Consider the following 23,270-nt stretch of genomic DNA (forward strand, 5'->3'; position numbering starts at 1 on the left):
AAGGGTATGCTGAGTTCTGATGGGAGTGACTGACCAGGAGTGAATTAGGAGAAGTGGGAGGGGAGAGAGGTAACAACGTTGACAGGCATCTCATGTTACCAGGGAGCGTGGCAGGAAGAAGGTGGTGAGCAGAGGAGAAACTGAAGGGAGCATGGTTGTAATCAGGGTGGAGAAAAAGTATGGAAAAGACTGAACTTTGTCCCCCAAGATATAGTTTCCTCTTTATTTCTGCCTAGAGAGCTTTTTATTTTAAATGAGTGTAAGACAGCCTAGAACAAAGACTACATTTCTCAGCCTCCCTTGCAGCTAGGCATGGACATGTGACTAAGTTCTGGCCAATGGAATGTGCTATGTGTGCCTTTTGGGAAATGTTCTTAAAGGGAAGGGCACAGGCTTCTTTGTCCATTACTCTTTCTGAGTGGGTGAAACCCAAATATCATATCTATAGCCGAGCTGTCACTGTGGATCATGCTGTAGAATTATGTGTTAGGGATGGCAGAATGACAAAAGGGAAGAAGTCTGGGTCTCTGATGACCAAGGAACTGCATTCCCTGCCCTCCACCATTTGTCTCTTTGTGTTCAGGAGAGAGGAATACCCTTCTCTCATATCTAAGCTACAGCTATTTGGGAGTTTCTATCATTCACAGCTGAGCGTAAGCCTAACTCATACAGAAAGGCAGAAGCCAGAATGTGCAGGGTTTGGTAGGCCCCATTAAGAACATTGTTCTCAGCCTAAGAGCGTGGGAAACAGTAACTGAAGGGGGTGGGAAGCCTTTCCTAGCACAGGCTCGAAAGCGAATTGTTTCTTTATGTATTCATCTGCTCAGTCCTTCCAGCTGCCTTCACTGAGTATCTCTGACATGTCAGGCACTGCCTTGGGTCCTTGAGGATTCAAAAATAAATATGACACTCTGTTTTGTGTCAGAGGTAGTCTAATGAGAATTATAGACATGTAAACAATGGTTAGCCTTCAATCAACAATGTTTATCAAGCACTAAGGTGGTATTCAGGGATGGCATCGGCACAGGCAACTGGGAAAAGAGCTAGGACCTCCCCCCGCCCACCACAGGCATCAAAACAGTGTGGCCACCCAACTCTACGTCATGTCCAGCTGTCAGAAGCAGTGTTGGACTGTGGGAACTGCTGTGGCCAAGGAGATAACGGCTGCTCTCAGGGAGCTTACAGCCTCTCCTCCCCAGGAAAGAAAAGGGCCATGGAAATACTAGGAAAGAAGACCTGTGGGTCCTGTGATATGTATAGGATAGTGAGATGAGGGATGGAGTGGTCAGTTTAACCTGAAGGCTCAAGAAAGGCTGCACAGAGGAGGTTGCCCTTGAGCTACATTAGGAAGGATAGTAGTAGTTACAATGGCGTAAGGTGTGGGTGTTAGGAGCACTGAGGATGAATGAGCTCATTTGGGGTGTGTGTGTGTGTGTGTGTGTGTGTGTGTGTGTGTGTGTGTGTGTGTGTGTGTGTGTGTGTGTGTGTGAAGTGCATATTTTTAAGGAGGTGAAGGGGGTTACGGGAAGGCTTCACAGAGGAGGTGACTACGGAGCAGAGTTTTGAAGGAAAAGTAAGAGTTCCCCGGTTGGTTGGACAAGATGCAGCAGAGGTTTAAGGCAACAGGGACTGTATCTAAAAGCCACATAGGGGTACGGAGGGACTTCCAAGAAGTCTGAGGTGGTGGGTCAGAGCGCCAAGCTGAGAAATGGCTTGAGATGACATTCAGAGGGAAAGGTGGCTATGTGTGAAGACTCCACTAGTCAGAACCAGGGCTTTCAGTGTGTTTTGTGAGTAGTGAGGAGCCAGGGAGAATTTTAAACAGAAGAGAAACACGGTCAGCTCTGTGCTTAAGAAGAAAAATTAACTGGAACAAATTCCCAAAATGTTCCCCTATAGAGGTTGGGTAAAAAGTGATGGTACGTCATTCGGTGGAACCTCAAATAGCCATTGAAAACAACAAGGTGGATCTATATGTGCTCACATGGCACCACTTCCAAGATAAATCGTTGAGGTTAAAATAATCAGGGTGCTGTATGGCGTCTATAGTACGGTTTTATTTGTTTGAAAGATGTGTGTGAAGGTGCATGCGTGAAGGCATCTATCTATCTGTCTATGCTTGTATACTACTAAAACAATTCTATAAAAATACACAGAAAACTATTAACAGTGCTGCTTCTATGGAGGAGAATTGGGAGTAGGAGTTGTGAGGGAGACGTGCTTTAAATTGCAAACATTTCGTACTGATGGAATATTTTTTACCATGTGCATGCATTATTTTTCCAATATATTAAATAAATATGTATTAAAATTTTTATTCTGCCTGAAATGTGAGTGATGGATTGAAGAGAGGCGAGGTTCAGGATAGAGCAAGCCCTCCCCCACCTCCATTTTCTTGATTAATGGTATCACCATCCATCCAGTTATTCAGTCTCAAACTTTGAAGTCATCTTTGACCCCCCCTATGTCTAATCAGTTATCAAGTCCTGCCTGTTCTACCCCAGAAATCTCTCACCCCTCAGCCCCAGAATAGACAGAGAGATCGATGGGACAGAACCACAGGCCCAGGGACAGAAGGGAGTACGTATAAATATTTAGTATGTGATAATGGTGACATTTCAAATCCTTGTGGGAAGGATAGATTATTCAATAAATGATGTTGGAAAAAATTAACTCCGATGCTTAGCTCAGTCATAAACTAAAATAAACCCCTAGGGAATTAAAGATATGTATATAAAAATAAAGTCACAAAGTACTAGAAAAAAATGTGGGTCACTCTATAAAATATGGGGCTGGGGAGGGTCTTTCTAAGGAAGATTTTGAAAGACGATATTATAGAGACAAATCCAATAGGTTAGACTATATAAAATGATTGCTGCTATATGCTAAAGACATCTTAAAAATCAGAAGCAAGTGTAAAACTTGGAAAAATACATCCAAAAAATGGCAAATTGAAAGTGTTAATAAGCTTAACTTATAAAGAAAGCTTACAAAACAATAAGATAAACACTCCAATAAGCTAATAGGGATAAGTAATTAACAGAAGAGGAAAAAAATGGTCAGTAAATATACGGAAGAATATTTAATGTGGCTGTTTTTTTTTTTTAAAGCACATTAAAGCAACAATAAGATGCCACGTTTCACCAAATATTTTTAATTAAAAGATAACCCCACGCCCAAACTAATCAGCGTTCTAGGAAACAGTCTTGAACACCATGGGAGGGAGTGTAAATTACATCAAACTCCACAGCATAAACCACCAGTATATATCAAAATCCTCAAAAAATGTACACATCATTGACACACTGATTTCATGTCGAAGAATGTATACCAAGGAAGTAATTAAAGCTATCACAATATTGTTCATTACAGTGCTGTAGATAACTTCAGCACTGTATTGAAATGGAAAACAAAACCCCGAAATTCCTTGTAAAGAAAGGCTGATTAAACATATTATGGGGCATCCAAACAGCATAATATTATGTCACCAGTAAAAGTATTTTGGTTTAAATTACATTTGTACTGGAAAAAATGTTTATAATATAGCAAATAATTGCATTTAGAAGACAGTATGTCCAAGGCAATCCTTGTTCTGTTTATACAAACATAATGCACAGATGAAAAGGTATAGATGAAAGTCTATTTTCAATAGTAGCTGTTTCTGGGTGGGAAAATTAAGGATGATTCTTATTTCCTTTAAAATCACTCTATATTTTTAAATTTGCTTAATAAATATCAATTACATATCAATTACTGGAAAAAACAATGAAAAATTGAAAATGTACCTGCCCTTTGTCCCAGAAATTATAGGAATTCATTATAAAGAAATAATTAGAGATGTGAGAATGGATGGTGGTAAGAAGGTACTCAACACAGCACTAAAAATAATGATAAAAATCGGAAACAACCTGAATATTCAAAACCAGGGAATATTTAAGTAAATGATGGTTGGATACAATGGAATGCTACACAATCTTAAAAATCGAGTCATAGAAGAATATTTGTTGAAATGGAAAAAAACTTCACAAGAATAAGGGAAGGCAAAGCATATGTATATGCTTTTCATATGTATATGAAATCATATACAAAATGACATACCTTTGTTTGAAAGAAGCAGAAAATATTAGGCATTCTATGCTAAAATATTAGTGTGGTTATTTCTGGGTGACTGAGTTAACGAGTAAGCTCTTTTGTTTGACATTCTTCTGTGTTTTTTAGTGTTTCATATTCCACATGTATTACATATTTCACTTTTAAAATTTAGGGAACCATTAAAACATCATCAATAACATTAAGTCAAATGACAAAAATAGGAACATATTACAACATATACCCAAAGTGTTTTAATATACATAATCTATTAGAGCTCTTACAAGTCAAGAGGAAAAATATGAACATCTTAATAAAAGGATTTGCATGGGAAATATAAAGACACTTAAAAAGAAATATAATCATTCAGTTAGCATATTAAAAAAAGCTTGACTATCACTAGTAATAAAGGGAATGTGACTCAGAGAGAGATGGAAATTTTTGCTCTTCAAATTGGAATTCATTCTTCAAACACTGATCATACCCAGTGTTGCTCCTGGGTGGGAAATAGCCCCTCTCTCACACAGTGATGCTGGCAGTGTAAATTGTTCAGCTTTCTCGAGAGCAGTTTGGCAGATATATTGAGAACCTTGAAAATGTTAATTCTTTGTGACCCAGGAGTTCAATTTCTAGGAATATATTCTGAGGAAGTAACCATGGATGTGCAAAAAATTTATGGGCAAGTATGCTTTTTACAGCCTTACTTATAATAATGAAAATTAAGAAACAACCCAAGTAGTCGACAATGAAGGCTTGGCTCAGTTGGCAATCAGAGCGTAGGCCTACAATTCAGTATGCGCAGTTCCAAAATCCACCAAACTCTTTGAACTGACAGATTTTTGTTAAGTTTGCTGCAAGTTCACTGGTGGCAAAAATCTGACCTAAACTGAAAGGAGGCTTTCTCACAGCCATTATCTATCTCCCTTCGTGTGATTCTTCAGATGTTTTCTTGCTCAGATACTGTATTTGATTCTAGGCTGCTGCTAATGTTCTATTGCAGGGACTTCATAAGATACCATTTTTACCAGGTCTTACCTTTCTCAAATCTAAATAATTCTGATTTCTGAAACATTTGGCCTGAGGGGCTTCAGATCATATTCATATGATGTAATCCTACAGCATCATTTAAATTGACATTCGCAGAGAGTATTGTTGGATATTTTAGTTAATCACACTTTTTCTTATTGTTAAAACCCAAAAAATATAGTAGAATATAAAACTATGAGCATTTTAATGTGTTTTGCTTTTTTTTTAAAGTATGTGTCTACAGAGTCTTTTAACAGACTAAAGAGATTGAAAGAATATATCAAACTTTTAACAGTGATTATCTCTAGATGATGCAATTATGAGTAATTTTAATTTTCTTCTATACATTTTTTATATTCTCCGAATTCTTTATAATGAACCTATATTATATCCAACAAATAAATATATTTTAAAAACCTAAACTAAATCTAGATGATTTTCTATTACCTAGAAACTGAAGTATAAACGCCTTAGAATAAAATGTCAAAGACACGTAACCAGGATTCAAATTTAGTTCTTCCAAATCTGACTCCTGCATTCTTTCCCCTCTAATGTGCTGCAGTTAAACTGGTGTTTTTGAAAGAAGGTCCAGCAGAATTTTAATAAATGCTACATGCAAACAGATTTCTGTAGACAAATGCATCTTGAAAAATATAACATACAGGACTTTACTGCAGGACTTCTCAGCGCCTTTAATATCTGAAGATGTAATATGTGTTTCCATAAGAGAGGTATGATATGCTTAGTTCCTCCATATTTGGCCATAAATCTTTTCCACTTTATTTTATTTGTGTTTTTATTTTATGTTATCTTGTGGAAGATCTTCTAGAACATCTTCGGAATGTGCTTCTCCAAAAACACTTTGGAAATGCTAATCTAGTGGAAAACTTCATTCTTCAACGCAGGAAAAATATGCGAGAACCATTTCTAGATGGTAACAATTTCCTGTGGGAATGCCGACCTTTCCTAGTTAATAGTTCTTCCCTTTTAAGAGTGATCTTCATAAACATGTGAAAGGCCATGTTGCTGGAATGGAGATTTTTATTTCTTTTTGGCAGCCATTTTGTCCTGATGTGATTCTGTATAGATACTGATGGAAAGTCTGTGGAGGCAGGAAATCTAAGCTCCCAGATTTATTCTCTGAATCCTCTTTTAGGTATTCAGGCACCTCAGAATTTCTCGCCTCTGTGAAGGGACTTGGGAGACACCCAGGAAATGGGGAGTTTAGTGAAATAAATCTTAACCTGGGAGGCAGCAGAATATTCCATGTAACCTCTGTCAGGTTGCTTCTTCTCTCTGTGTCTCAGTCACTTCATATGTAAAATGAAGGAGTTAATTAGGATAGAAGAGCAACCTTATTTCATCTTACCTGCCAACTCTCATCAATTCCTGAAGGTTTCCTAAAGTCTTGAGTCTGCATCCCTGCTTGGTGAGAAAGAATGCTGATTGATTACTAATGTCTGCCCTGGGTATAGATTAGAGGAGTGGCGTTACTTCTGCCCTTCCTTTGCCATCTCAGAGTTAAGGAATATCTAAGTACCCTTGAAGACCTGGGATGCTTTAGAATGGACACATGGGAGCCGGCTCCCAAATCTACCTCTTGTTTCATAAACTCTGGTGATCTTTTGCCTCACTTCTGCCCCCCCAACCCTGCATTTTTAAAAATTTCCTTTTATCCATGGAGATTCCAAACTTTTGGCTCTTGGTCTCTGTAATAGCAAAGTAACGGTTTTCTATAGTAATCTTCTTATACTCGCTTTCTTTCACCCCCTTGCCAAAGATGAATCTGTTTTTACTAAAAGAGAAAAAAGGAAAAAAATACATATGTAAAAATCACACATCCTCACCATGTGCAAAAATCATGTGTTTGGCAGCAAGAACATCTTTCTGAGGCCAAATGGCATTTTTCCTTTCCTGCAAAACGAGCAAAAAAAAAAAAAAGTCTCACTTTCCCAGCAACTGGCACTGAATTATTGGCCCTTGTCAGCTGCTGTCACTAAGGGGTCTCTCATCTGGGAAACCCGTGATGCTGGGAGACCAATAAGTCCTGGGGGAATCTGGTTGCAACTGCTTCTACTGCTTTGCACAGGGACTGAAACACACAAAACCATGGTTGGCAGAACCATTGTCATGGGTGTAGGAGGCAGCATGGTATGGAGGACAGATAAACCAGAGTGTCGGTAACTGCTTTATGACTTAACAGCTGTGGGATCTTGGGCAGCACTCTTAGTTTCTCTGAGCGTCAGACTGCTCAATAAAATGGTAGCATAGTCCCTGTACCCCTGGAATCAGTCAGTCACTGTGTGCAAGGAATACCCCAGAGAACAAAACAGGCAATAGTCCCTGCCCTTGGGAAGCTGATATTTTAATGGCGAGGGGCAGGCTGGGAGGGAAAGATGGACAATAAACTAGTTAATATACACGTTAAAATCAGAAGGCGGGAAGTACTCAGAAGAAAACTCCATCTGGGCAGGGGAGAAGGAAATGTCTGGGTTGGGGTACCGTTTCCGGTAAGATGTCCAAAGAAGGAGCCATTAAGAGGCCATTTGGGTAGACCAGGAATTGGTGGGGCACAGGGTGTGGGAGGCAAGGGTGGAAGCAGGGAAACCTCTCAGGGGGCTGTTGCCAGACTCTGGGGGAGCCGTAACGACAGCTTGGACCAGGAGGGAGCAGAGGAGGTGGTGGGAACGGGGAGGGATCCGTGCACCTTTTGAAAGCCTAGCTGACCCAGTTGCTGTGGGAAATTGTGGAACAATGTGGGAAAGCCCCAGCTCAGTGCCTAGAGCGCAGTAGGTGCTCTGTTAAGGTAGGGCCACTCTCCCCAGTCATCTGACCAGTGGTGTTTGCCGCTAGGGAGGAGGAAAACATGGGGCTAGGCAGCTCACCAGAGGACATCCTCATGCATTCAGGAGACTCACCAGATGTTCCCTTGCCAAGTGCCACGGGATTGGAAATAAGATGGCAGCATGGCTTACAACAGGTGTTGGTGCTTAAGGAAAGCAGGACAGGGGACCCTCCTTGACCAGAGGGAAGGCAGAGAAGGAGGTAAACGGGGGAAGAGACACTTGGGGGATTTTGCTTCTCAAAGAGAAACAAGTAATAAAAGCTTGCCAAGAATTACCTTGGAGGAATCTAGTTGGTGGAGAAAATTCTGGAGCTAGTGTTTGAATTGCTTTAGGGAGAACACATTTCAGTTGGAACTAAGCGGTGAAACTGGATTCTTGAGAAAGTTTGTAGAGGATGAACTCCTGAATGCATCCCAATGACAGAGTGAGGCAGTGTGTGGAGCTGTGGGCAGTACGTGGCCGGGGGCTTCCTCCCATCCCTCACAGGCTATGGCCCCGGAGCTCCCCACGTGGTAAGCAATGGCGTGCCCTCCACAGTTGAACTTGGCTGGTGCAGAAGTCTTTCCCGTGGAGTGGGGCAGAGGACACAGGAGGATCTGACCCAGGATTGGCAGGTCTGAAAGGGGACAGTGGGGCCTCAAGCTGTGTGAGCCGGTGCCAGTTGTGAAGGTGTCTGAGCCACGAAGCGGCAAACACGGCAGAGGGTTGGGTGAGCAGGGGAGGGAAGAGCTGAAGCAGCATCCCGTGGTGAGCGAGGTGATTTGGGCTGGTACACAGGAAACTGTTTCATACATCTTCAGAGAGAGGTATTTTAATGCTTTAGAAAAATACCCATTTCCCTTTTATGAGAGTGATACGAAATGGTCTTTGAAAATGCACTTGTGGAAGCTTAAAAATAAGTTGACCTAATGAAAATGAATCAGCCAATAACAGTCTAGGTGGTAAAAGGTGAGGGTGAGACAAGAGGGCCTGCAGGATGATGGAGGTTTGGGAAACTGTGGGCTCAAGGGCTCCTTGGTCCACCGGGTGGATTCAGGAGTCTGTCAGGGTTGGCAAGGCCCTGGATGGGGGCAGGGGCCTGTTGTCACAGCTGAAAACTCTCTGGACACGGGGCTCCTACATGTCAAAAGACATTGTTTTCTCCTTTCCAGATGCTTCCATCTCACCGTAAGAGCAGGTACAAAGGCAACGGGATGAGAGAGAGAAAGTCCTGGGGCCCCTTCTTTTTATGTAAGAACCCAAAGGCCGTCCTTCAGGCGGCCCACGTCTGACTCGCTCTCAAGGCTTCCTTTCTCCCAGGCACTTTGCTCCCCTCCCGTGCCCGCCGGCCTCCCGGCCCCACAGGATGCCTTCCTGTCTACACAGTTTGTAAAACACAGACCTTTAGAAAACGGAGCTCAATAGTGACCTGGTTCCCCTCCGTCAGGGCAGGGGAAGGGGCGACGGCAGGAGCAAGCCTGTCCCATCCCTGCCCAGCCCCCGATTCTGCCTTCCTTCCCCCTTATCCCTCACTGTAGGACCTGTGTCCCTGAGAGCTGGCCGGACCTCGGGCCCTGCATTCGTGTGGAGGCCTCGGGTGGGCAGAGGGTCAGGCTCCCTGAAGACCATTCAAAAGCCTCAGGAATGTCGCCCTGGGGCCTCGGGGGCCTGTGCGCTGGCAGCAGGGTGGGCAGCAGTGACGAGGTACTGACACACTCATTGAGCAATGTCACACAGGTGTCAGGCCCGTGTGCTGGACAAGAGTGCCTGCTGGCGCCGGGTGTCCGGGCTGCAGGGCTGTCCCGCGATGGGCCGTGAGAGCCCGACGAGCTGCTTACCGCATGGTGGCTCAGGGTCCTCACCTATAAAGGGGCTGGGCCAGCACCCCCCTCTGACCCTGGAATGGGAATTAGAAGCTGTCTGTGTGTACAGGGTTTGTGCCTGGTCCCGGGTCCGATCTCCGTAAATGAGAGCTAGGATTATTGTCACTGTCATTGTTGTCATGGTTGGTGCCAGTTCCTATAACTAATCTGAAAAGAGTCCCCATCCTCGCCACTGACCAGGAGTGTGTGATGTCCGGCTGCTTGTCTGATGGCCTCCGGGGGCTCTTCCAGGCCTGTCACCTTCACCACGTGACAGTGCAGGCCCAAGCAGGGAACACTCAGGACGGGGATTTCCTGCATTTTTTTCAGTCTTGGGGACCCTCCTCAGAGGACCGAGGTGTGGTGGCCCAGCCCTGCCCGGCGCTCTGCTGGCAATCCCGGGATAAGGGCACCCGGGGATGCTGTGCAACTCAGTGGTCTTCAGCGTGGTTGCCCAGAACTTGCCTGAGCGCCTGCCATGCGCCAGGCCCCTGCTGCCCGAGGGAGTAAGCCGCAGACGCTGCCCGAGATGGGGGCAATTTAGCAAAGCAGGCAGAGCGACTCCAGGTATCAGCTCTGAGATTTCCCGTATACACAGGCGTGAGGGTCGGGTAGCCCATTTCTATGGCTTGGACTACTTTCTCCACAGCCCTGCGAAGTGGAGACCAATGTTTATTTCATCAATAAGGACACCAAGACCCAAGAGGGTCAGTGATCTCTCCAAGCTGACTTGGCCTCTGGGTGTCAAGGCAGGTCTTGATCCTGGTGGCAAATCTCCCAGCTCCATTCTCTACCCCAGAGCTAGTCCCTACATGTTATCACAGACTTTCAGGACTCGGGGTGGGGGTGAGGGTGAGGGGGGCGTGTCTGAGGAGGGAGAGAGGGATTCAGATCGCAGGGCCCTGGCTTCTTGAGATCTGGGAGATAGCCCAAAGCCAGACCAGTGACGAACTTCCAACCAAATTGTCAACTTTCCCCTTGAGCCTCTGAGCACATGGGTGGGCAGGGTGGCTCGACAGATGTTGCCCTGTGCCATCCTCAGTAGGCTTCTCCGAATCCTCAAAGAGCCCCCCACCCTCGAGGTGCCCCTGACAGCCCCGGCCTCGGGCTTCCTGATCCTCCACACCCTCATCTCTAAGAGTGCACAGCATGCGGCAAGGAGAGGGCTTCACCCTGTCCTTAGAGTTTGGGGCATTCTTGCTAGAACATTCACCCTCAGGGGCAGGGACTACCGGGGGAGGGAGAAAGAGGAAACACAAACTCCCGAGTCAGATTGACCATGTTGGAACCCCGGCTGTGCCATTTTTAAAATGTGTGATCCTTCTCTATAATTTTGAGCCTTGGTTTCCCCATCTATAAAATGGGCACGACGATGCCTGTCTCACAGGGCTGTAGAGAGGAATGAAAAGGATCAGGCATAAAATCCACTGCTGAAGCCTGGGATGGTGAGTCCTCAGTGCATCTACAGCCTCCTGTGCCCGCCAACCCCTCCCCGCCACATCAGGCTGGGGCCAGGCTGGGGCCAGGCTGGGCAGAGCCAGCTCTGAGCCAGTGCTGCTTGGTGGACGGATCGTTTCTCCTGTCCTCAGGAACGTGTTGTATGCCTCGTTGTCTGGGGGCATCTGTGCCCGTCTTTCTCAGCTACGTGACTTCAGGTTGATCCCTTTCCCTCTCTGGGCCTGAATGTTCTCTCCAAGCAGGGAATATAAGTTCTCTCAGCCTTCCCGGTTGGAACATCCTGTGGTGCCAGGATGCAGAGGACAGCCAGTGCAGCTGGTCTGGCCTGGGGCAGAGGGCTGTGGCCCTTTCCCAAGCCCTCTTTGGCCCAGGTGACCAGCCAAGTGGTTAATTAGCACTCTGGCAACCAGGTAATCAAGGTCGGCATGTCAGAAGTTAATCATTTCTTCAAAACACAAGCAAACACCCCATTTCCACATACTTGGGGATAATAAAAATCACACAGCCAGGGCAAGGTTCAGGGGCACCTCTTCTGATCTGGATTGACCCCAATTAGCCGGGTGACCTTGGGCAGTTACCTTCTCCACCGTGGCCTTGGCTTGCTCATCTGTGAAATAAGAGTTTGGGATTCAGAGGTAGTTGCAGAGGGCACTGTTTCTTGATGGATTCGAAGGTTGGAAAGTGGTCTGGAACCCGGCGACCTCAAGTGTCACTTCTTCCCTTTCTGGCACAGTCTTCTCGCACACTTTCCCCAGAATGCATGCTCCTGGGGCTTTCCTTCTGCTGTGCTGCACAGGAGCCCATGTGCCCAGCCTGCTTGCCCTCCAGCTCTTACCCTTGGAATCCAATTGATCCCATCCTCCCACCTGGCCCACATTCCTCCTCTCGGGAAGGGAAGCCTTCTGTGCCCTCGCTCTCTCACCCAGCCCTTCTATCTTCTGATTTTTTTTTTTTTAGATTGATTGATTGATTGATTGATTGATTGCTACGTTGGGTCTTTGTTTCTGTGCTAGGGCTTTCTCTAGTTGCAGCAAGCGGGGGCCACTCTTCATCGCGGTGCGCGGGCCTCTCACTGTCGCGGCCTCTCTTGTTGCAGAGCACAGGCTCCAGACGCGCAGGCTCAGTAGTTGTGGCTCACGGGCCTAGTTGCTCCGCGGCATGTGGGATCTTCCCAGACCAGGGCTCGAACCCGTGTCCCCTGCACTGGCAGGCAGATTCTCAACCGCTGCGCCACCAGGGAAGCCCCCATTCTTCTGATTTTGATCGTGGGTAACAGCGAAGGTCTATCCGGGGTGCTCGGTATGGGTGATCAAAGGGCACTGGGTTGGAGCTGGCAGGAGAGTCCTCGACTTGCAACCAAACGGTGCGCTTCCGTAGGGCGGGAGCCACGTCTCCGCCAGCACCTGACACTTAACGGCACCAGGTGGTTGTCAGGACGCACACGGTAGGGGTGCCGTGTAGTTTGTCTGGTGGGTTTGTGAACATATGGGAATTTGATTCCGGAAATAACTGGACACACTATTTGTAGGAGAATGCAATCGTCAGACTCCTCACGTGAGGGTACATCCATATTCAAAGAACAAACAAACCAAAACACCTCTAACGGAGAAGAGTCTAACCATGGCTCTGCCGTGGACCCCCTGGCAAGGGACCTGGCTCTTCCCTGGGGTGGAATGAAAGAATGTCATCCCTAAGGCTCTCCTCTCCCAGCACTGTGGGCCTCAGAGTCCTCCCAGAGGCCACTGTGCCTAATCGGGACAGACTCTGCTTCTAGAGAACATGCGTCTGGGCTGGGCTTGCTTCCCATCTGACCCTGACTGTTCCCTGGCTGCCCTGAGGCTTGCCTGGGTGCAAAGTCCAGAGACCTCTGCCTCCCTACTCCACTCCTGCCATGAGCCCAGGGGCTCAGCTTCCAGAAGATGAATCGTGTGCTCATTCCCACCAGCGGGTCTCCTTGTTCCCCTATCCCCAGGGTGAGAAGCAGAGGGGAAAAAAAAAGAAGAAAAGTTAGATGTTGTAAGCAAGAGCAAAAGCTTACAGGGAGCGCCTGCTAAATGTGTGCTTTGTCTCTCTTCATACGGGGCGGGCAGTGGAGAGCCTGGGTGGAGTGCGGGTTACACAATGTCGCTGCAGCTACCTAGGGCCTGGTTGGTGTCTGTCCTGGCTCTGCCCCTTTAAGAGAACCCTAGGACCAAGATTTATTGGCTGCTGGGGCCCTGCTGCGTGTGTGGCTTGGTGTTTACAGGCCTGGGGAAGGCTGAGGTCTCCCTTCCCAGGCTGCGGGGAGGCGGCGAGCTGGAGTTGGGGTAAAGAATGGCTGCCATTCATGGTGGGGTTTGCAGCAGGACTTGGTGTGCCGCCCAGGGGAGCGGGCGGCCGCGTTCCTATAACGGCCAGGCCAGGGATGGAAATCCCACCCCGCTGGGTTCCGACAGGGAGGGGAGGGCGGGAGGGCTTGTCCCCTCAGAGTGCCTGAGCACCCTTGCCAGAGCCCAGAGGGCAGGCAAGAGCCATTGACCGTGTGTCCACCCTGGGTGTGCAGGCACTGGGGGTGACTCAGAGCAGGGCAGGCAGGACGTACCCCCAGGAGCTGAGACCAGCCTGAGAGCCCTAAACCAAAGCAGGCCAGACATTAAATAATGCAGAGGACGGAATGGGTGGACAGAGCAGCTGCCCCCTGCGGACTGGGGATGTCCAGCAGCAGACAGTGTGTCCCCAGCCCAGGCACTTCCGCAATTTGAGTCATTTCGGAGGTGGGAAGGATGACCTCTGCCTCATAGAGTTTTGCGGGGGGTGCCGATTAAATAATGTAACATCCACAAAAGGCCTGGCATAGTCCGTCCTCAATAGTGGTTATTATTTTTAGCACCACCCCTACTGCTGATTGTTCTAGAAGGCAAACTAACTCTACTCCTCTAGCCTTGTGGTCCTGTGGGATGAGCACCCCGGAAGCCTAGTTTCAAATCTCTGCCTTGCTCCTACCGACAGTGGGACCCTGGGCACATCACTCAGGGTTGGGGGACACACCTGGTTGGCCCCTGAGCATCTCCTTCATGGCCAGAGCCTGGCTCATCTTGAAGGACCAGGAGCTGACGTTCGCTGAGCACTTACTATGAATCGGGAGCCAAGCCAAGCATGTTACCTGCTTCATCACTTTCTAATTTATTATTGTGAACCTTTGATTGTGGAAATGTTCAAAGATAGACAAAGACAGACAGGATAGTCATGAAGCCCCTGGGGCCCATCACCCAGCTTCAAAAATGATTGATGTTTGTCATTCTTTTTTTATCCATCCCTTCTAACTTTTATCTTCTCCTCCTCTTCCTCCTCCTCCTTTTCTGTCATCTCCCTCCCTCTCTGCTGGAATGTCTAAAGCAAATCCTAGACATCGTATCCTTTCACCTGTAAATACCTCAGTGTGTATTGCTACAGGATACAAAATTTTAAAAAAGAAAGCAAAAACTATGATCACACCTAAAAAAGTAAACAACCATTCTTAATATCATCTAATATCCAGTCTGTGAGTCATGTCATTTAATCCTCAAAATAACCCTTTGGAATTACAAATGCAATTTCTCCCACCCTTCAGATGACAAATGGAGAGAATGAGACATTAATCCTCGCGTGCACCATAACCCGGCTTGTGGGTCCATCTCCTGGGTCCAGTCGCCTAGTGGGAGCTGGAGGCGTGATTTGGACTCAGGCAGTCAAATCCCAGAGCCTGAGCCCTTCCTTCCCCACTGTCATCCCTGAGCCCCAGAGCTCCTGGTCACTCAGCTGGCAACCTCACACGCAAGTCAGCCCCTCCCCGAGCCTACTTTCCTCATGGCCTTGCATTGACCTCAACTTCCTTGTGCATAAAATGGCAACCATGCAACACATGCCTTCAGGACTTGTTCGTTTCTTTCTGCCTTTGACAAATATTTATTCTGCGTCTACTTCGTCCCAGTGCTGTTAGTGCTGCTTGGGATCCAACGATGAACTAGTGAGAGTCTTGCTGTGCAGTTGACAGGCTGCACACTTGCTACTCAAAGTGTGGTCCAAAGACCAGAAGCTCAAGCATCCCCTGGAGCTGGATAGAAATACAGACACTCAGCCCTGCCCCAGCGCTGCTGAAATGGGATCTGTGTTTCAACAAGATCCATGAGATTCATTCCCAAGATGGTTGAAGTTTGAGAAGCACTGCCTTGGGCTACGGTTCTCACCCCAGGCTGCATGTTAGAAGGCTCTGCAGGGCTTTAAAAAATACCCACCCCCTCTAAATAAATCAGAACTATTGATGGTGTTTAAAAGCTCTCAGATGGGATTGAGAACACTGACTCAGATTGATCATTTTCAGGATAAAAGAGCTGAGATGAAATCTTCAGCAAAATACCTAGGACACAGTAGGGGCTAAATTAATGCTCTATTTTTTAATGCTCATCTCAACCTTGTCCCTAGGACCCCCTCACTTCCTCCCCCACCCCTCAAAATACCCTCGTGTTCTTGGGTGGTTTATCGCCTTTCCTGGTCCTCTCGAGCTTCTGACCGGAGTGCTATTCTTAGCTGGGAACCCCAAGAACTGTAACCCTGGGGCCTTCTCCTGGGAAGTCAGGCTGCAGGAGAGAATTGAGTTTCCCCCTGTCACGACCTGGTTTGCCGAGCTGGGCTGAGAGCCGTAAACAAAAATAAATAAATAAGTGCAGGCTCAGCCACATGTGCAAAGAGCTTTTCTTTCACCATGGCCGGCTCCCAGTCCAGACGTTATCTCATCCCGCTCTCTCCCGCCAGGTGATGGGGCGCAGGGCAGGTGCCACCAGCAACCGTGGCTTACCAGGCAGAAGCTGCGGTTTGTCACCGGGCATGCAGGAGAGGGCGCTGACCCCGGACCCTGGCGCACAACAGCAGCAGGGGCCCAGCCTGGCCTCGCTGGGTGGCCTGAGGGGCAGAAATGTTTTCCTGCTGGTGGCGGCCTTGGCAGCATCCCAAGGGGGTGGGCGTAGGCCTGTGGGAGGTTCCTGTTTGCCTCCCCTTCTGCAGGCCGCCGGGGACACTGCTCCTGGGGCTGTTTACAGGCCTGTAAATGAGCCACGGCTATGGGGGAGGCTGGAGAGGGGTCAGAGGTCCTTCTCTGAGAGCTGGCAGGGGTCAGGTCTGCTGGACAGGGGAAGGGAAGAAAAGGAAAGAGGGGAGAGCGGCAAGCTATCTCCTGGGAAGCCAGCACTTCAGGCTCATTCTCCACCTGGCCATTCATTCTGGAGGAAGCACCACTCTCCACACTGTACAAATGGGGAGACTGAGGCCTGGAAATGGAGAGGCACTTCCCAGGGAGGGGCAGGCTGGTCTGGAGATGTCAAAGCCTGTGTTCTCGCTGAGATATGTTTGCACAGGCTTAGAGAGGACCTGAACATTGCACTGGGGCAAGTCCGGGACTGCCAATGTATATCCCCCTGACCCCAGACCTTGGCCATTCTAGGATGGGGAGAAATGAGGCCAGCAGGCAAAATATGAGAAGGGGGCTCAGGCACAACTGGGCTCTAGTCCTACATTTGGTGCTTGCTGGGGACTTTGGGCAAGTCACATCACCTCCCTACGTCTCAGATTCTCTCACCTATTATAAGGGGGTACCACCGGTGATGTCACAGTGTGCCTTTGAGGAGTCCTTGCATAAGAAAGTGGACGTGAAGAGCTGCCTGAAAGGCATGTCCGCTCTGCAAGGGGTGGCATGCACTCATGCCATGACTCCGCACTTCTGAGCCCAGGGCAGACATCGCTAACTGATCACAGCACTCTCTTCTCCTGGATGTGGACTTGTCTCAGAGCTCCTCTCAGGCCATAGTGCCCCAGGAAGCCACTTCCAGTCTAGTGAAGCTCGAATTTGAGCTTCCATCCTTACATGGTCTGCTGAGAAGCTGCTGCTCTGGAGCCAGGTGTCCGCAGGAAAAGCCAGAGCTTCAGTAAAAAATGAAGCAGGAAATCAGGAGACGGTAGGAAAGGCGACCCAGCCAGGGTAAAGGGCTCTTGGTACCAAATGGACCGTGGGCAGTGTCAGCAGCACGTAAGAGCCCCCGGCAGTGGGCAGGGTGTGCAGAGCAGCAATCAGGAGGTCAGGCACCAGGAGAGGGGCCCCACTTGGCTGAGCCACTGCCCTGGACCAGGGACTGGCCCCTGCATCTCATTCCATGAGCACAACATTTCTGTGGGGTCTGTGCCATTAATATCTCCACTTTACATGTAAGGAAACTGAGACTGGGAGAGGTTACAGTCAAGAGTGCATGGAGCTGGTGTTGGTACCCAAGTTTGCCAGATCGTAAAGCCCACGTTCTCCAGGCTGCCTTTCAGAGAGCACCGTCTGGTGCTTTGGACCCCTCTCCTGAATGGGGCTGGGACTGGAAGTGACCTGCTCTGGCCCCAGCATTCGGGAGCAGGAAGGCTGGGTCCCTGCCACATGAAGTGTGCAAGGCAGGCAGCCCTAGAGAGGATTGCTGGCACCTGTCTCTCTGCTTTTCCAATCCCTGAGGCATTTGAGAGTGTGAACCCTGGAACAGGGTTCCAGGGTTCCCTCTCAGCCCCTCTCGTTCATGGTGCAACCTCAGGCAACTCTCTGCCCCTTTCTGGGCCTCAGTTCACCTAATCTATGACCAAGAGCCTTGTGACTCAAGGTGGGGTCCACCAAGTGTCAGCATCCAGAGCCCTGCTGGAAGGGCTGAATCTCAGGCCCCTGGATCAAAATCTGTGCTCTTCCAGGGCCCCGGGTGATTTACATGCTCACGGAGGTTGTAGGACAGTGAAGCTCTCGTGAGTTCCTGAGTCTCTTGCACACTCAACGACTTGGGCATTCTGCGATTCACAGTCAGTACCTGAGGCCAGGCCAAAGCCTAACCTTGAAGTTTGAAGCTCAGCCTGGTTGTTCTAGCTAAGAAGGATGAGTTGGGGATACCCAGCAAGGCCCTTATTGGGAGGGAAGGGACAGCTCCTGCAGGAGTGGCCGTTGGCAGGCCCGGGATGGCTGGGAGAACTCAGCCTCCTGCAAGGAGCTCCCTGGCTGGGGCAGGAGGCCAGAGGAAGGTGTGGTCAGGGTGGGCCTGGGGCCAAAGGCTGGGCAGAAGAGATCGCTCATGCGGACTGGAGCCCTGGAGGTGAAACATTTCTCTCCACTGCTCTACAGGGGACCCCAAGGCCCCATAAGTGATATCTCAAGGCCCCATCACAGAGCAGTGGGGGCCCACAATTAAATTGAAATGCTCATCCATTTTCCCCACAAGCACCAGCATTTTCCAACCCTTTTATGGATTTCTGAGGAATGATAAAATGCAGCTGTTATGGCTCCTGAGCCAATGAAATAATGTAAGGTGCCCTGAGTCCCCTCCAGGGAAATCAGTGGCTTATTTATTTATTTTTGACTCCAGGACTTCTATCCAGGTCTCAGAATGAACTTGAGCTTCTAAACCTGACCCTTATCACACTGGCTCTCACCTCAAGCCACTTTTTGGTGACTTCTTTGTAGACACTCAAGTCTTCTGGTGACATGACCTTGGTCAGTTTTTATGCTCCACTTTCCTCTTGTGAAAAAACATGCGTTTCCTCACCCCTGTGCCAGGCAGAACGCTTGGCACAGTTAAATGAGATCCTGCAGGCCACGGCCTCGCAGAATGCCTGGCACATAGTAGGTGCACAATAATGCCACGAGCCTGCCTATTTTCCTGCCTTTCAGAGCACCTGGGGGTTAAGGAACTCATAAAAAGCAAGCTGCCTGCTGTTTTCCTGCTGGGCCCCAGATGTTGCAATTTCCTTTACCATGAACATAGCCTTGGCCTTCACAGGCACACAGTGGCTCGGGTCCACAGGTTACGTGGGCCTTGCAGTGACCTTGAGACATGTAGGGCCAGCGTTGGTGATTCCACCACACAGGTGACGCCCAGAGAGCCAGAAGGCTGGCCTCCCTCAGGGCCAGAGTTCTGTAAGTGTGGATTAGCACAGAGATCTGCAAGCAGGACTCTGCCACCACACTGTTCACGGTCACGTCCTGGGGAGAGCCTTGCTTCAGAAGGCCTGGAAGTGCTTGCTGCCTTTTACCTCCTGAGCTATTCTTCTTCATTTTGCCAGGATCTACTCTTTGATTTGATGTCAAAAAGTGCAGGAGCCGCACGTATTCAGGAAAGGGGGAGGAGTCTTGAGCTCACGATCATCCTTCCTTCCGAGGCTCCCTGACAGCCTCACCACTGACCCAGGCTCCCTCGCCAGCTGGCGTGCCCAGCGGGTGACGTGCTACCTGTCCCTGCAGATGTTTCAGCCGACACGCAGATCATGTGCGGTATCTATCACCAAGTGTGTTAGGTCACCTCCAACCCAGACAATCCTGCGGTCTCTGTTACGTGTTATCATCAACTGTTCAGGCCAAAGAGGTATTTTTGAGTTTCTAGCATGATAGCTCCATGAAGTGGGTGGAATTGTGTCTCCCCAAAAGATATGCCCAAGTCCTAACCCCCAGTACCTGTGAATGTGGAATATTCCCTTATTGGGGAATAGGGCCTTTGCAGATGTAATTAAGTTAAGAATCTTGAGATGAGATCATCTGGATTTAGGGTGGGCCCTAAATCCACTGACTGGTGTCCTTATAAGGAGCTAGAGATCTGAGACACAGAGAGCCCCAGGGAGAAAGCCTGGTGACGATAGAGGCAGAGATTGGAGTGATGCGTCTACAAGCCCAGGAACGTCAAGGATTGCTAGTGACCACCAGAAGCTGGAAGAGGCAAGGAAGGGTTCTCCCTGGAGCCTCTGGAAGAATTGAAGCCCCGCCGATACCTTGGCTTTAGACTTCTGGCTTTTGGAACCGTATGAGAATACATTTCTGCTTAAGCCACCCAATTGGTGGTAATTTGTTACCACAGCCCTAGGAGACTAATACACCCCATGAAAAATAAAAAATTTAAGATAAAGAGACTACCCATGTGCTTGAGATGTTTTCAGAGTGGTGGGGTGATGAGGTCCCCTGATGGAGTGGGAGGGCCCTGAGGGGTGTCTCACTGTTCAGTGGAGGCTCTGGGGGGCTGCGAGGCCAGCAGGCCAGGCTGTGAGCAGTGCTGCAGGGAGGCGGCCTGCACCTGGGCTTTAAGGATGCTGAGCGCCCGTGAGGAGCCAGGGTGCCTCGGCCCACATGGGGGTTTGGAGGTGGGCACTGGAGTGCTGTGTTTCTGGGAGGTGGTGATACATTAAAGGAGACACAAAACACAGTGGCTGTCAGGGAATTGTGAGAAATCAAGTCTCCCAGCTTCTTTATCTACCTTAGAAGGCCCTGGGAGTGATCTACTGGTCCAGGGGCCGGTAGAGTGGAGATGACTGAGTTCCAGGCAGTGGACCACGTGGTGGGAAACCAGAGCTGAATCCTGCCCTGTCCCTTCCTGTCTACAGGGAGAGAGGAGTCGGTGAGTTGGACACCTAGAGCCCAAAGGGTGACAGTCACAGAGGCATGCAGGCAAAATGCAAGGGGATCAGGTGAAAGAGGCTTCTCCCTGGGCTGTGGTGTCCAGGGGGACTTCCTGGCGGAAGCGGTAGGTTTGGTTCCATCCAGTGGCGGTGTCTGCATGGTCTTTGAGCAGGGAGCCGTGAGATGCTCCAGGGAGTGTGATGTGGCCGTGGGTGTGTACAGGACTCGGGGGGGGGGGCAGGGCAGAGCGGTGGGCTATGGGGGAGAGGCAAAGGTATTGAGGGGGCCGAGGGGAGAGGCCGACTCAGCTGGAGAACGTATGCTGAAACGCCTTGTGACCAAATGGGTGGAGGGGCGAGGGCAGGAGGGTGGGCCATGACTCCGGCCACAGAGCCCAGAGAACCGAAATGTAGCTTGAGGGCATCTCAGGTCTCTTTGTGGTGGTGCTGAAGACGAGGCCTGGCCTGCGAGGACTCTTTCCCGGCCAGGCGGCCACGCACACACACATGCATACACACACGTGTGCACACACAGACACACTCAGACCCACACAGGCTCACAGAGGAGCCTGGTTCTCTGACTCTCTCCTTCCTTCCCACCCCTGCCTCTTACTTACTCTTTCTCTTTTCTCCCTACTGTCCACTCACTACTCACAGGGAGGGCGAGGTCCAGCCCCAGACCAAGCATGGTGAGGGAGAGACAAAAGCAGAAGTCCAGAGTCCCAGAGAGAGTTACCTCCTTGCAAAGGCAAAGCTCAGAGTGGGACGGGTACATAGGCAGGCCTGTGGTGACCCACCAACACACCAAGAAACCGAGAGACACTGTGACGCAGACAAACACACACTGACCCACACAGAGACACACACAGATACAACACACATACACAGGCACACACAGACACACATCCACACCCAGACGCACACTGGCATGCACAGAGATGCACACATCCACTCTAAACAGAAAGATACACACACAAAGACACACAGATGCAGAGCCAGATCGACACAGGCAGAGCCATGTAGACAAAGAGGCTTTGAGCAAGGCCAGCCCGCCCCCAGAACCCAGACATCCCAGCTTTGCAGTCCCCCTAGGAACCCTCTGAAACGCCAGGAGAAATTCCTGGGATATTAGCTAAATTTCAGACACAAACATTCCGGTCTCCCTTTCCAGATGTAACGCTCGTGGAAACCTGCACAGCCCTCCCTCGGCTGGCCCCTCAGCACCCACCCACTGACTTCTAGGAATGCTGCCAGTTAGAGATGGAGGCAGACACAAGGAGGGGGGCCAGGAGAGGTGAAGGGACCACACCCGGCAGGGAGCACGGGGCCACAGTGGTGGAGCTCTGTGCACACTGGGGGATTCTGACAGATGAGGGGGCCAGGCAGAGAGGGGGGCTTCCTTGCAGCAAGATGGGGCTGCTGCTCAAAGCCGGGGCTGACCACGTCCTCCGGATGCATGGAGAGGGCTCTAGACCAAAGTCAGATACCCACCAGAAGGCACAGCCCATCCTAGGGGCCCTTACAAGTGTAGGGGGCCCTGGCTCACCTTCCCACAGACACACTGGCCACTTCTCCACTCCAGAAACATGGCAGATCCTTCCTACCTCAGGGCCTTCGCACACACCCATCCTTCTGTCTGTTACAGCCAAAGCTTAGTGCATAGCAAGTGCTCAGCAAATATGGGTTCTGTCTCTTGGGGCACACATGCCATTTTAAAAGCCTATGGCCTCAGTTTCCATATCTATAAAATGGGTTGAAATTGCATTTCTCTCACAAGGTTCTTGTGAGAAGAAAATGAGATGATGAATGCAAATGGACTTTGGCAAACATCCTCTAACCTCGTGTGAGGGCTGCATGATTTTCCTCCTTAACCCCCCAACGAGAATCAGCAGTGACCCTGATTTAGACATAGACAGGGCTCTGGAAACACGTGCCCAGAAGTGTTTGGCTGCCTAAGAAGTATGCTTTCAGAAGTGCTATGAGGTGCCCTGACTCTTTGCTGATGCCTGAAATTCCACCATTCTTACCACAAATCTGGGTCAACTCAAAGCCCATTAGAGTAATCAGTCATTTCACCATCAAAGTAAAGAGGTGGCGAGACAGACCTTTCCCTGAGACACAGACAGCCAGGAAATCTGTGTGTTTCACATCCAAATCAGTCTCACGTCCATCTATCCCAGCACCTGGGACACCAGGGGCACAGCAGGGCACCTGCTCTGTGGGACATCCCAGGACAAGCCAAATCTCATCCTCCCCACTTACTAAGTCACTCCATCTCCATCTTCTGTGCTGGCTTCCTGCAAAGGACAGTACTTGCCAAGGAGCTTTGCCTCTCGCGAGGTGGCTGATCGTAGGCAAGTTACTTAATATCTTTGAGTTTGGTTTCTGCATATCTCCCTTACCCCACATTTTTCCCTTGAAAAAAAAAGTGGTTCAGCCTACAAGCTAGTCTCTGACAGTGCTCCAGGCACACAGTAGTAACTCAGTAAATGGTGACTGCAATGATGGTGATGAGGAAGTAAGAGGAGCTCCCCAAACGATGATGGAATGTGAAGTTGTTGCCCTTTTCAGAGGCTGCTGGGTCTCAGATGTGGGCCTGCCTGCC

General features: G+C 49.2%; 1 long non-coding RNA gene across 1 annotated transcript in view; it reads right to left on the reverse strand.

The window, feature by feature from the left end:
* Window positions 1-4,358: 4,358 nt before the first annotated feature.
* Window positions 4,359-23,270, reverse strand: part of LOC130705024 (uncharacterized) — a 328,482-nt gene continuing 309,570 nt past the window's right edge. Inside the window, exon 4 of the long non-coding RNA XR_009005627.1 lies at window positions 4,359-6,910. This is a non-coding gene — a long non-coding RNA (uncharacterized LOC130705024). The remainder of the gene's footprint in view (window positions 6,911-23,270) is intronic.

This window comes from Balaenoptera acutorostrata, chromosome 16 (assembly GCF_949987535.1).
Source record: "Balaenoptera acutorostrata chromosome 16, mBalAcu1.1, whole genome shotgun sequence".
NCBI lineage: Eukaryota > Metazoa > Chordata > Mammalia > Artiodactyla > Balaenopteridae > Balaenoptera > Balaenoptera acutorostrata.